The sequence below is a fragment of the Chelonia mydas genome, chromosome 7 (genome assembly GCF_015237465.2).
Source record: "Chelonia mydas isolate rCheMyd1 chromosome 7, rCheMyd1.pri.v2, whole genome shotgun sequence".
In the NCBI taxonomy this organism is placed as follows: Eukaryota; Metazoa; Chordata; order Testudines; family Cheloniidae; genus Chelonia; species Chelonia mydas.
In genome coordinates this window covers 121,224,774-121,235,161 of record NC_057853.1, presented here as the reverse complement: position 1 = coordinate 121,235,161, position 10,388 = coordinate 121,224,774, and the positions used below count along the sequence as shown (strand labels likewise).

The 10,388-nt window shown below is 44.4% G+C and overlaps 1 long non-coding RNA gene across 1 annotated transcript; it reads left to right on the top strand.

The window, feature by feature from the left end:
* The first annotated feature begins 440 nt into the window (after positions 1–440).
* LOC122466754 lies at positions 441–9,139 on the top strand. The gene is made up of 2 exons (XR_006292522.1): positions 441–492; positions 1,054–9,139. It is a non-coding gene; the product is annotated as an uncharacterized LOC122466754 (long non-coding RNA).
* Positions 9,140–10,388: the final 1,249 nt, after the last annotated feature.

Below are 10,388 nucleotides of genomic sequence, written 5' to 3'. Positions count from 1 at the left end.
TCCAGTTTTTCCACATCTTTCCTGAAGTGCGATGCCCAGAACTGGACACAGTACTCCAGTTGAGGCCTTATCAGTGCTGAGTAGAGTGGAAGCACTACTTCTCATGTCTTGCTTACAACACTTCTGATAATGCATCTCAGAATGTTTGATTTTTTTGAAACAGTATTACATTATTGTCATAGTTGGTGATCCACACTATGTCCCCCATTGTTTTTCATTTCCCATTTTGTATTTGTGCAGTTGATTATTGCTTCCTAAGTGGAATACTTTGCATTTGTCCTTTTTAATTTCATCCTATTTATTTCAGACCATTTCTGCAGTTTGTCAAGATCATTTTGAATTCTAATCCGATCCTCCAAAGCACTGGAACCCCTCCCAACTTGGTATTGTCCACAAACTTTAACTGTACTCTCTCTATGCCATTATCCAAGTCATTGATGAAGATATTGAACAGAGTCGGACCCAGGACTGATCCCTGCGGGACCACACTCGGTATGCCCTTCTAGCATGACTGTGAACCACTGATAACTATTGAGTGTGGTATTTCTAACCAGCTGTGCACCCACTAGGGTAGGCTGTGTAGACTGTTTCCCTAATTCAATTAAGAGAGGATCATGTGCGACAGTATCAGAAGTCTTAGGACTTGTCTACACTGGCATTGTACAGCGCTGCAACTTTCTTGTGCATGAAAAAACACCCCCCCTGAGCGCTGCAAGTTTCAGCGCTGTATAGTGCCAGTGTAGACGGTGCACCAGTGCTGGGAGCTATTCCCCTCGTGGAGGTGGGTTTTTTTTATAGCGCTGGGAGAGCTCTCTCTCTCAGCACTATACCATGACTACACAAGCCACAGCAGCACTTTAACGTTGCTAGTGAAGGCGTGCCCTTATTCAAGGTATATCACATCTGCTTCCCCACAAGGCTTGTTATCCTGTCAGAGAAGCATATTAGGTTGGTCTGACTTGATTTGTTCTTGATAAATCCATGTTGACTGTTACTTATCACCGTATTATCTTCTAGGTGCTTACAAATTGTTTATTTACTCCATCTTTTCAGGTACTGAATTTAAGCTGACTGGTCTACAATTCCCTGGAATGTCCTTGTTCTGATTTTTGCAGATAGGTACTATTTTTGCCCTTTTCCAGTCCTCTGGGATCTCTCTTGTCCTCCCTGAGTTCATGGAGTTCAGGGTGTGGATTTATTCAGCCAGTTCTTTAAGTATTCTAGGTTGGATGTATTTCCTCGGGCCCTGCCCACTTGAAGACATGAACTTATCTAAGCTTAACTTCTTCTTTCCCTGTTTTAGCCTTAGATTCTACCCCATTTATACTGATGTTCATTATGTTAATCATCTGTTCACGGCTAACCCAACTCCCCTGAACACTTTTTCCGTTACACTTGCTTCCCTTGAGATGTGCCTTCTTGAAGTCCATTGTCTTTATTCTGCTGTGTTTTCCTTCCTACCATTCCTTAGAATTGTGAACTCTACCATTTCATGATCGCTTTCTCCCAAACTGCCTTCCACCTTCAAATTCTCAACCAGTTCCTCCCTGTTTGTCAGAATTAGATCTAGAACAGCCTCCCCTCTAGGCACTCTCTCCACCTTCTGTAATAAAAAGTTACCTCCAATGCATTCCAAGAACTTGTTGGATAATCTGTGCCTTGCTGTATTATTTTCCCAACAAATGCCTGTGCAATTGAAGTCCCCCATCACCATCAAATCCTGTGCTTTGGATGATTTTGTTAGTTGTTTAAAAAAAGGCTCATACAGTACTTCTTCTGGTTAGGTGGTCTATTGTTTTTTACCCTTTTATCCTTACCGAGAGTCTTTGAACAGGTCTGCCTCCACTTCTATCTTGAGCTCCATGCCAGTGTATTCAATTTTTATATACAAGGCAACACCACCTCTCTTTTTTCCCTGCCTGTTGTTCCTGAACAAGCTGTACTCTTCTGTACCAATATTCCAGTCATGTAAATTATCCTAATCTCTGAATCAAATTAAGACATAATTGTGATTATTCACTAGTATTTCCAAATCTTCCTGTTTATTCCCCAGACTTCTTGCATTCGTGTACAGTCATCTAAGATGTTTGTTAGATTTCCCCTCTGTATGCCCTCTCATCTCTCCTCTGTCCCTGCTATGCTTGCCAACCCATCACTCCAATCTCCATGTTGTGGACTTTTACCTGTGGTCTTTTGTCTCCTTCCCATGTTGAAACTAGTTTAAAGCCCACCTCACTAAATTATCCAGTCTGTATCTGAAAGTACTGTTCCCCTTCCTGGATAGGAGGACCCTATCTCTGCTCAGCAGTCCTCCTTGGAACAGCGTGCTTGAAAAAGCCCAGGGAACCAATTTTACAATTAGGCTACAACGATGGGGCAAATTGGACAGCATATGACCTTAAATGTATAAGGGCTTGAGAATCTATCAAGCTGTCCTGCAGTGGCTCAAGGGTGGGTACCAGCCTCAGGGCCGACTGTTAGGAAACGGAGCACAAACCTCCAATTGGTTGAGTTCTATACTTGGATCGCACCAACCAATTATCAAGTGTGAACTCCTCAAGCACTATAACAGCCCTAATATGGAGTCTCAGACAGTCCCCTTAGATATTCCGGTCTGTCCCACCACCCAGGTGCACTGCCTTTGTGATAAGTGATCCCTTACACCAAAGATCACTGCAATATTCAGCTTACTCCCAGTCCCTAAGGACCAGTCACTCACCCCAGCTTAATTGCACTTCAGATCCCACACAAAAGACCACACTGGTAGCCAGTCCTATAATAAACTATCCACAGCTTCCCTGAGTTAGAGGTTTTATCTCTTCCCCCTTTTGCTTCAAATAGGAAACTCCGCTGTTGGGAGGAGTTCGCTTGCATGTCTCTTCTTCGTGGGGGTTGAGGGATGAGCAATCAGCAAAGTCTTGTGTCCTCTTTGATGTTCCACAATAGTTTGGCTGGTGTTGATAGGCCTTCCTTTTGGGGAAAGACATACCTTCTGTGAAAGATCAGCACTTTACACTAATCTCTCTCTATCTGGTGCTTTATACAGTCACAGAGGCTTATGCTATAAATGCTTAAATATTACTGTACACGATGGGATATAGCTGGTATAAGTGAGATAAATGCAGGCAGCAACTACACACCTTCAATAAAGTCTAAATGCTAGCACATTTTTATAACGTGAATACCTCTTTTACCCCTAGGAATACACAGGTGAACCAGACTGATTCCAGCTCTGTGTTTGTCAGTCTTCAAGTGAGGCATGGGGACCTTGGTATAAGCAGGCACTTGGTTTGCTGGCAGCGCACAATATTGGCATAAACAATGTGAGTTGAGGCTCTGCCTAGTTCCCTCAGTCCCTGTGGCCAATCATGTAGCTTTATCATGGTTTCATCCGTATCGGGAAGAGGGCTTCAGAACTGAATGACATGCTGGGGTTTAGTTTGATGCGGATAGGTGGCCTGACGGCTCCTGGACTGTTAAGCTTTCATGTCTGGATGCCACATCTCCAGAAAGATATTAGGGGAGAAATAAAGCGTGCCCAGAATCTAGGGGGCCGGAGGGTCTGTGGAAGAAAGATTGAGTTTGATAGGTAGATTATCCCATGTATCCTGTGCAAACTAGGCCTAAATTCTGCTGCCCTGAGTGGAATGTCCTGCTATAGCACATGTGAAGCAGGATCCAGGGGTGATCCTGGCAATTACAGGCCCTTAAGTCTAACTTCAGTACCAGCCAAATTGGTTGAAACTATAGTAAATAACAGAATTATCAAACATAGCTGAACACGATTTGTTGGGGAAAAGTCAACGTGGCTTTTGTAAAAGGAAATCATGCCTTGCTGATATATTAGAATTCTTTGAGGGGGGTTAACAAACATGTGGGCAAGGGTGATCCAGTCTATATAGTGTACTTGGACTTTTTCAGAAAGCTTTTAACAAGGATCTTAAGCAAAGTAAGCAGTCGTGAGATAAGTGGGAAGGTCCTCTCCTGGATCAGTAACCAGTTAAAAGACAGGAAACAAAGGGTAGGAATATATGGTCAATTTTCGCAGTGGAGAGAGAGAAATAGTGGTGTCCCCCAAGGATTTGTATGGGGACCAGTGTTCAACATATTCATAAATGATCTGGAAAAAAGGGGCAAACAGTGAAGTGGTAAAATTTGCAGATGATACAAAGTTACTCGAGGTAGTTAAGTCCAATGCAGACTGCAAAGAGTTACAAAGGGATCTCACAAACCAGGGTGACTGGGCAACAAAATGGTGGATGAAATTCAATGTTGATCAGTTCAAAGTAATGCACATTGGAAAACATAATCGCAACTATACATATAAAATGATGAGATCTGAATTAGCTGTTACTACTCAAGAAAGAGATCTCGGAGTTGTCATGGATAGTTCTCTGCTCAATGTGCAGCAGCAGTCAAAAAAGCAAACACAATGTTAGGAACCATTAGGAAAGGGATAAACAATAAGACAGAAAATATAATGCGACTATAGAAATCCATGGTACGCTCACACCTTGAATACTGTGTGCAATTCTGGCCTCCCCCTCAAAAAAGATAAATACGATTTTGAAAAAATACAGAGAAGGGCAACAAAAATGATTAAGGATATGGGACAGCTTCCATATGAGGGGTGATTAGAAAGACTGGGACTTTTCAGCTTGGAAAAGAGATGACGAAGGGGGGATATGACAGAGATTTATAAAATCATGGCTGGTGTGGAGGAAGTGAATAGGGGAGTGTTGTTTACCCCTTCACATAACACAAGAACTAGGAGTCACCCAATGAAATTAATAGGCAGGTTTAAAACAAAAGGAAGTATTTCTTCACCCAGCGCCCAGTCAGTCTGTGGAACTCGTTGTCGGGATGTTGTGAAGGCCAAAAGTATAGGTTCAAAAAAGAATTAGTTCATGTATGATAGGTCCATCAGTGGCTATTACCCAAGATAGTCAGGGACACAACCCTTGAGTGTCCCTAGTCGCTGGCTGCCAGAATCTGGGAATGGGCAATGGGATGGATCATGCAATGGTTGCCTGTTCTGTTCCTTCCTTCTGAAGTACCTGGCATTAGCCACTGTCGGAGGCAGGATACTGGGCTAGATGGACCTTTGCTCTGACCCATTCTAGCCATTGTTATGTAGCAAGGTATATTTTAAATAGGCTTCATATATTAATGATCAGACACAGTTTACACTTGCTATTTAGTTCCTCCTGCTGGTGAGGTTGTCAAATCCGTCTAGCCAAATTTTCTCGTCCTAGCACTGATAACGGAGTTTGAGAAATAAGGTGTTAAACTACATCTAAAATAATCCGCATAGATACAATAACTGCTTTAGACAGCTAACTTTCTGATCAATCTTGTAGATTGCTACTTCATTTATTTATAGGTCCTTGTGGTGCTGACTCTGCATCTCTCCATGCATAAGCTACTGGGCTAACTTGACAGCATATTGGAATTTAGTTCTGCCAGAATTTCTCAAACCAAACCTTTTCTTGGTGTGGTCAGTGTACGATTCCACAGTGGGGTTCAGTGAGCTGAAAGCACTTGACCAGTCTAACTTCTGCTCCCCAAATTTAGGATTGTTTTGCCTCATGATCCGAACAGGGTTGTTTACCACCTGACCCTATTGCAGTTTTACTAACACTTCTTCATGTCTTTCTGATTTCTGTACACACGTACGCCACTGAGCTCTGCAGGCTTTTGCACTTAACACTGTGGTTAGATAGTTGGCTGCGTGTGTGTGTTCTTCCTGTGCGCTCTCCCAGCTCTGCGCAGACAGCCGGCACAGCAGACCTCAAGCGAACCACCCAGTGACCACACGATCCATTAAGATGCGAAGGCACGCAGCCAGGTTTATTGTTGACAAAGCACGGTAGTAGCACCTGGCAGACTCCACGAGGATACTAAGACATATGTCTGTGACAATGGACACTGTCAGTGGTGGGACTTTCCACTGCCCCCTTGGGTGGCCAAAGACACTCCCTCTGAAATACATCTTTATACCCTGATATAAACAAGTTACGTTCTGTCATCCTGACCTTATCTTGTATGAAGGATCACTGTGTTTCTGTTACCTTGGGGAATGGTTTTGTACCACCCTTGATATCGGGATGTGTTTGCATGAGTACTCTGTGCTTAGCACTTTTTAAGAATGTGTATTTCTGCAATATCAGGCCTGTTCTTGCCAGATTCTGTGGGCAGGTCCTGCCTCATACCAGGCCTCTGATACAAGAGCTTATGTCTCAGGTTCTCTTCCTACTACAAACACTAGGTAGGTGTCGCAGCACCACCACATCTGTGGACCCTTAGGAAGAACCAGGAAGTTATAGAGAGGAATTACAGGGTTGAGAAACCCGGCTGAGAATAGGTTTGAACTGAGTTTGTCAGTGATGATGCCTCACAACCCCCCGTGCATACGCATTCACACACCCGAAAAGTTCTGTATCCTTCCTATTCTACAGATGGCTAATATGAGGAAGAGAGGTTAACAGCCTGTTTTCAAAGGTGCTGATCACTCACAGCTACTAATTGACTTCAACTGGAGTTGTGGGTGGTTAGCACCTTTGAAAAACAGGCCTCTCCAGGATCACATAATGAACAGATTAGCAATTTCCAGACCTGCTCAGAGCCATGGTCTGTCTGGAGGGATAGCTCAGTGGTTGGAGCATTGGCCTGCTAAACCCAGGGTTGTGAGTTCAATCCTTGAGGGGGCCATTTAGGGATCTGGGGCAAAAAAAAAAAAAAAAAAAATTGGGGATTGGTCCTGCTTTGAGCAGGGGGTTGGACTAGATGACCTCCTGAGGTCCCTTCCAACCCTGATATTCTATGATTCTAACTGTCGCCTGTCACCAGCACTAGCCAGTGGCAGCTCCTTCAGAGAAAGGAGAAAGAAAACCTGCAGCAGGTGGTTCTGAAATAACTAGCCCGTAGAAGTTTCCTCCTGACCCCCATTAGCTAATAATGGCTTATACCCTAATGCTTGACATTTCGTATCCCTTCCACAACTCCAAGGGCTTGTGTAAAAAGGAAGGTAGTTTCTGTTAGTTTGTTTATTAAACAGATATAATTAAACTGGTACAAAAGATGGTTTCAGTGGCTTACCCCAGTTCTTAATGGAATGAAGTAAGCCACTCTTAAATCAAAATAAGTGTCCCCGCAGCTTTTCACGCCTAAAGTTAAAACACTGCAACTTTCTCATGTGGCCAACCCCTATTTATTCCCCATTTCTTACTCTAAACACTAGACCAATGGTTCTCAACCTGTGGTCCCGGGATCCCTGGGGGTCTGCAGACTATGTCTAAGGGGTCTGCGAAAGGTTGTCATTCCCATAGACCAGTGGTTTTCAGCCTGTGGACCTCTGGGGATCCGCAGACTGTCTAAGATTTCCAAAGAAATCCCCACCTCCATTTGAAATTTTTTAGGTTGAGAATCACTGCATTAGACCTCAACAGGCCACTGAATATTAGCTGCAGAGACAGTACCAGGTGTGCACCTTACAGGGCCTGGGGGTGCCATTTATCCAGTGTTCAGAGTCATTGAAATACACTTAGTGACTGGCTTAGTTTAAGCGTGAGAGTCCTGTTGGGAGAAGTAGTTGAGCTTCCTGTATGAAACTGGCCAAGATCTCTTGTGATGCATCTTTGGTTCTCCTTTTGTGTGCTCTCAGCCTGACAGGCCTCAGCCCAGTGCACGCACCCACACCAACTATATCTATGTTATTTCTGAAGTAACCAAGTTCTGTGCCTCCCCAATCCCAGGAACAATAAATATCCAAAGCCAAAAAGAAATTTCTTCAGGCAGCGGCTCCCAGCTTTGAATTATTAGTGCTGTCTGCTAAAAAAATTAATAGTTTCTTTCCTGGGGAATAATTCCTTATGTTCCAGGTCTTTCTTTCTGAGCAGCGGAGGAGTTGGAGTTTATGGGGTCCAGCAGTCAAGAATAAAAAGAAATAAAAAATATGGTCTTAGGTCAAAGCCTGGTTTAGTTTGTGGTCAAAAGAATGTATCTGGTGGAGGTTTATTATTAGAGTCAAAGATTGCAGAGCGAGGCAATGGTTTTGGGGAATGGCCTTTGTATAAATTTAGAGGTGAATTGATATGGAAATGTAATACAACTTTATTTTGCATAGGGTCTCAAAATGCTTTACAGAGAGAAATGACACACTGCAGAAAAAAAGAGACCGAAGCAAGAAAGGTAGCAAGGCTCTCGCAGGTGGCACAAGCTGCAGAGAAGAAGATTCCCGCTCAGATGCTGGTAAATCTGCAGTGGTGCTAGATGAGTGGGGAGGGGAGTTGAGTGAGACAGTCCATGAGGCAGGGTTTAAAAAAACCAAGGGGCAGTTCTGATTGGCTCAGCACCACAGGTGTGATCAAACGGTGCAACTCAGTGACTCAGGATGTCACTGAGACCCAAAACTTAGCAAGATTTTAAAAGGGATTGGATATTTATACAGGTAATAAGACTATCCAGAGTTAATGTTAAACTTTGGAAGGGGATATTAAATCCCATGCTGCAGGGCTCAAGCCAAATTCTTAACCATCCAATCCCTAGTAGTTTCCTGCACTTTTGTAGCATCTGGTACTGGCCACTGACAGAGACAGGCTACTGGGCTAACTAGTCCCCTGGTCTGATCCTGTCGAGCTGTTCCTATGTTCCTCAAGGCTCTATGATACAGAGAAGGAAATGTCAGTTGATCAATGTTGTAAATATATTAGGGGTTGGCAGGACTGTGGTTTTGCATCTCATCTGTATGATAGCACCACACGGCAGTGTGCTTGTGGCTACACAGAGCTCCCTAATGCCATGCAGGTTGGGTTGAGTGTTAAAATCCCACAGAGCTTTTGCAAGCGTTAGCAGCATTAATGTTGCTCTCCTGGTCAAATTCCAACTTTAGTTGTACTCTGTGTCTCTGCCATTTCATTTGGGTATGAGATTCTTCTGCATTTTCTTGTTCTACACTCCAATTTTGCAATATGCAGTTAAACAGCTGCCACATACCAGTCCAGAGGTGGGTGAATTTCAGTGATGGGCAAATAGTTCTTAATCTGTAACCTTTATATCAATTTGTAAGGTACTTTGGTAGCCCTAATGGTTGAATGGTGCTTTAAAGAAATCCTGCTATTAAATAATTTAAACATCTGAAGTCAGAAGCATAATGTTTACTTTATATGTCTTTAAGAGTTGTCATAATCCATAAGATTGGTTATATAAAGCGTTCCCAGGTGTCCCTACAAAAACATAGTGAAGGGCTCCATGCCTGCAAGTGTGAGCATACTTCTGCTTACTCCTTTCCTGAGATCAGCCAGTCTGTGGAAATTTACGAGGGTCTCTCTACCCTGTGCGCTGTTCCGTGTTCTGTGCTGATTCCTGTTCTCAGGATCCTTATGAAAACTTCCCATGCTCTGGCATGTCCCACATATACAGCAGACAGGGTCATGGGGGCGAGGGAGACGAGTTGCAGTGGGGAAGCACCATGTAAACTCACCACAATCCAAAACCCAGCTGGGGGAGGTCAAAATTTGTGGCTGCCGAACAGCTTGACAGTGTCCCTTTAAGGGATCATAAAGCAAAACTTGGCGTTTTCATCCCCAATGCACTGGGGTGCGTGGCCACAGAGCGCCTGTGCATGACCCCTCCAGATTAGCCAGATGGCAGAGGGAAGCAGCTACTGGAAGTCCAATGAGTTTGCAAGTATCATAAACCCCCTTGGTATAACCATCAGCCAGTGAACTACGGCCTCTTTCTGTGGCTGGGCTTGGCTCCTCATCCCTCTTAGTTATGTCTTCGTTGAATGGACTCCAGCTGGAATGGCACAAACGGCGGCTTTCTCCTCCAGCGGGAGTGCGATAGCCGAACAGAATGTGGTGTGAGCTCATTGCTGCTGCACGGATTCACCCTATCACAGCCAGCGCCTCCAGAAGAACAGGGTAATGTCTTGTCTGCCTCAGTCTTGCTGGGCCCCCTTACCTATGGGCACGGCTGTGATCAGTAATAACACTACTTTGCATTGCCACAGTTCCAGCCATCCAGTGCTCGCAACATGCTCTCCCTGCTATGGTGACGTTAGCCCCATAACACTCCTGTGTGAGAGACCAGGGTGTTTTACAGGTGGGGAAACTGAGGCCCGGCATTTTGTCCTAGCTCAGACAGCGATGAAGTGACAGAGCCAGAAGGAGAACCCAGATTCCCCATTCCCTTGCCTTTAGTTTCAAGGCCACCCTTCTCCCTAAAGGTGCCAGTGCTAGTTACTAAAGGAACAGAGAGGAGCCAAGCCCAGCAGCTCCCTTCACTTCACTGACATGGATGGAGGCGCAGTGCCTGCTACTTTCCCTTAACCAACGGAGACCCCTCCCATCCCTCAGCTTTCTGATCATCCATCTGCCTTGGCTGGT